At 47.4% G+C, this 4,373-nt stretch overlaps 1 pseudogene; it reads right to left on the bottom strand.

Moving 5' to 3' along the window:
- Positions 1–1,400: 1,400 nt before the first annotated feature.
- On the bottom strand, positions 1,401–2,518 carry LOC125932345 (aldo-keto reductase family 1 member B10-like; annotated as a pseudogene).
- Between the last annotated feature and the right edge of the window lie 1,855 nt (positions 2,519–4,373).

Raw genomic sequence — 4,373 nt, 5'->3', positions numbered from 1 at the left:
CTTTAGGATTCTGGCAGTAGGGATTGAAGGCAAAAGGTCGAAGGAGCCAAGAAAAAACAACCCAGTAAGATTTGATATCAGATATAAACGAGCCAATGAACTTCCCACGGGGAGAAAGCAAGCAGCTAAAAAAGGGTCACATTGGTAGGAGAAACGCAGAGTCGAGTCTCGAACAGGTTTAGCTGGAAGAGAAACATTCAACAAGTGACGTCCTGGGTACACGTGGAAGCATGGAACTGGGGTTCAGATAAGATGTGGGGACTGATCCAAATGAAGAGACCATCATCCACCATTTTAGAGCATTCTTTGAATGGTCAAGGGAGTCAATTTTTTTTTGAGTTCGAGGAAAGACTCAAATGATCATTTATTGATCTATCCTCTGAAGTTTTTATAATGTCGATTTTTTTTTTAAGTTTATTTATTTTGGGACACAGAATGCAAGTGGGGGAGGGGCAGAGAGAGAATCCCAAGCAGGCTCCGCGCTGTCAGCTTGGAGCCTGATGCGGGACTCGAAATCATGAACCGTGGGATCGTAACCCAAGCTGAAGTCGGACGCTTGACCGACTGAGCCACCCAGGTGCCCCTAATGTTGAAAATATTAAACAGAATGATAACCTGGCCCTTGATACAGATGTGACAGAGAGGGCGGGTCCTGGTGAGTAAGAAATCCTGAACTGTAAGGGGCGGGGGTTGCTGGCTTCATTCATTCAGGCCACCCTTTCTGCAGGCCCCACGGACCTTCCTCTGTTCGTCCTCATCGCAGAAGGCTTTCCTTTGCCGATCCCGTGGTCGGGACTACGCTCTGTCCTCATCTTTACTTGGCTGGGTCCTTCGCACCATTCAGGTTCCAGCTCAGATGTCACCTCCTTGGAGAAGTCTTTCCAGATGACCACATCTGAGGCTGTATCCAAAGCTCTCAATCTGTACTGTGCAGGCCGATCTGTTACGATGCAGACTTGCGACTCCGTGGTTCAAGGGGCTGGGGGTGCGAGGCTGCGATTCTGCCCTTCTGACAAGCTCCCGGGAGCTCCAACCTGGCTTCCCCACACCCCACCTTGGGGAGCATCACTACCCCTCCATCTCTGCCACACCACCTGCTTCATTTTCTTCACGGCATTTCTCGCACTTGGAAATTGTGTTGGATTGTGCATAAGTCGATCAATTTGTTTACTGAGACATAAATGCCACAAGAGGAGGGACTTATTTTTTGTGCCATTATTCGTCTTTTATTTTTTTTTAATCCTCAAATCCTTACAGTGTTCCCCAGTGATCGGATCAAATAATTGAAAAAAAGAAAAAAGATGGTAATTTGTTTATCAGTTCGATCTCCCTGTGGTAATCTGCTCCTAGCTAACCGTACTGACCTAGACACAACCCTGCCTAGCTTCTGGCCTACAGCAAGGCCAGGGTCACTGGGATTTCAGATATGCTTGGCTAAAAGGGGACTCGGGTAGAGAGAGTTACACTGCAGTCAAGTCAAGGGAGAGAACTCGCCAGGTAATCTTATCAAGAGATTCAGCTTCAATAAGTCTGCACTAAAGGGATAAATCCTCTAAGTGAGAGCTAGAATCCACAAGGCTCGGCCCTCCAGTTCTACTGAGTTAGGTATGGTCACCATCTCATCATTACTCAGTTTAAAGTCAAAAGCCTTGATGTCCTCAACAATGCATGCCACTGTCGCAGACTTGGGGATTCCAACCCTCTTCCCCTGGATGGGGAACTGAATCAGACCCTGGGCTGTGGGTTTTTTGGGCTCTGCATCAATCACCTTAATCTTGGGACCCTCCAGAAGCGAAAAGTCCTCGGACTTGGCCCAGAGTCCTTCAGGAGAGCCCAGAAGGCTGTCAGTTGTAACGGGGATGCCCTTGGAATGGCAGTATTAGATCCATTTTTTCTCGTGTGGGGTATTTGCTTCTATTTCAGTCCAGGTTTGTTCAAGAGCCTTCCGATCTGGAAGTGGTGGAAGACTGCAAAGGCTCTCACCAGCCCCTCATCTACCAGCTCCTCCACGGCCCCCCAGGCTCCCAAGAACGTTAATTTACTGGTGAGGCCACCGCCTTATTGTCTTTGGAGAAAAAGTCCTTCCCAGGCTGCAATCCCGGTGACCAGTGAATCAAACAGACGTCCAAACAGTTCTGCATCAGATCCTTCGAAGTCTTCTGACGGGCCTCTTTTGCTAGGATTCTCTCAAAGAAGGTGGGTCCTCACTTGCCAGGGATGAAGAGTTCCTCTTGCTTGACAACCTTCTCTTGGATGGCTTCTCCCACCTCATTCTTCCTCTTGATAGACACGGATAGGCTATCCTCACCTAGACTGTGCCTACATCAGCGGCCACCTTCACCGGCTCCTTGACTTTGCCTAGGGGAGACTTCCAGGTGCGCAGACCCACAAGAGACACCTTAGCTTTGGTACTGAGCTCCACGAAGGTGGCCGTGGTCAGGGATGAGACATTTCTGAGCAAGCAGGTAGATGTCCTGTGCCACGATTGAGGGCCCTGGCCCTCAAGCAGGGACTTCATCCGGGGTGCTCCCTTTTGTATTCCCAACACTTAACACAGGGCCCGGCATGTTACCAATGTTCCCTAAGCACTATCAAATGAGTCTTTTTCAAAATTCATTAATTCCTTTCTCTCCTTACGGACTCAGCGACTGTTCCTGTATACAACGGGACCTAGACTCTAAGTCAAGGGCAGAGTTACTCAAGGGCCAGGAACCGCTAGTTACTAGCCCAAACCAGGATAAGAAGCTTGGACTAGAAAGCAAATCTGACATGTTTCTCAGCAGTGCTCAGGGGGCATGACTTCCTTTTTCACAGCAACTTTCTTGATGAAGTAAATGGCTTCCCTTCTGGCACAAGCTCCTTTCCTTGACAGACAGAACAGCGTCAAGTGGCAACTGTGGGTAGGTTGCATCGTTAACCAGGGAATTCCAATCCCGAGAATTGTAAAGACAGAATTGGTGGAGGGACTGGAGAATTATGGGCTGCACACAACTATGGGGTGGATGTAGAATTGGGGGGTGGGGAGACAGGGACCTGTGGGAACAAACGGAGAGTTGTGGGTAGAGGAGAAATGTGAAAGAAAATGGACAATTATCAGAGCAAAGGGAACTGTGAGAGAAAAGACAAAGTTAAAGATGGAAATTAGACTACTCGGAATTGTAAAGAGAACTGTGGGAGAAAATGAAGAAATAGGAGAGCGGCGTCTCAGTGTAGGAAGGACAGGGACTTGTAGGAGAGCAAAGGAAGGAATATCCTTACGAAAGGAAAGGATATTGTGGGAGAAGCAAAGACTAGTGGGAAAGAAGGGGAATTATGGGAAAGACTGGAAAGCTCTGTGAAGAAGAGAAATGGCAGAGTGGGGATTTATCAGAATGAAAATACATTCTGAGATGCACCTGGGTGGCTCAGTAGGTTAAGTGTCAGGCATTGGCTCAGGTCGTGATCTCAGAGTCTGTGGGTTCGTGCCCCAGGAGCCTGCTTCAGATTCTGTGTCTCCCTCCCTCTCTCTCTCTGCCCCTTCCCTGCCTGTGCGCTGGCTCGCTCTCTCTTTCTCTCTCAAGAATAAACATTTAAAAAAATAAACATTTTTTAAAATTCTGAAAAAGACTGCAGAATTAAGAGATGGAAATTAGAATACTGGGAATCATAGAGAAAATTGTGGGAACTGCATATAACTGTGGGAAGGATGGGGAATTGTGGGAGAGCACGGGAATTAAAATCCAGGGACTTGGGGTGCCTGGGTGGCTCAGCTGGTTAGGTGTCCAACTTCAGCTCAGGTCATGATCTCATGGTTCGTGAGTTCGAGCCCCGCGTCGGGCTCTGTGCTGACAGCTGGGAGCCGGGAGCCTGGAGCCTGCTTCGGATTCTGTGACTCCCTCTCTCTCTCTGCCCTTCCCCCGCTCATGCTCTGTCTCTGTCTCTCAAAAAATAAATAAAATGCTAAAAAATAAGTAAATAAAATAAAATACAGGGACCTGTGGGAATGGCAGGGACTTGTGGGAAAGAAGAAAATTTATGGGAAAGAATGGTGAGAGATGGGCAGAAGAAATGTGAATGGAGAATTATCAGAATAAAAAAAATTGAGGGGCGACTGCAGGAGACGAGGGGCGATTGTGTGTGGGAGCGGGGTGTGGAAGAGAAATGGGCTAGTGGAGAATTAGCAGAATGAAAATAAAATTTTGAGAGAGAATGGGGAATTGTGAAGGAGATGACAATTAGAATACCAAGAATTGTGGGAAATTGGAGAATTATAAGAGATGCAAATAGTTATGGGAAGAACAGACTTGGGGCAGTGGAGACGTGGTGGAAAGGATATAAAGTTATTTTAGCAAAAACAAAATTGTTAGAGTCTAGAATGATGGAGATAAAAATTG

This window comes from Panthera uncia, chromosome X, assembly GCF_023721935.1.
Source record: "Panthera uncia isolate 11264 chromosome X, Puncia_PCG_1.0, whole genome shotgun sequence".
NCBI classification, from domain to species: Eukaryota; Metazoa; Chordata; class Mammalia; order Carnivora; family Felidae; genus Panthera; species Panthera uncia.
The sequence above is the reverse complement of the archived record's forward strand: the minus strand, read 5'-3'. Positions and strand labels throughout refer to the sequence as shown.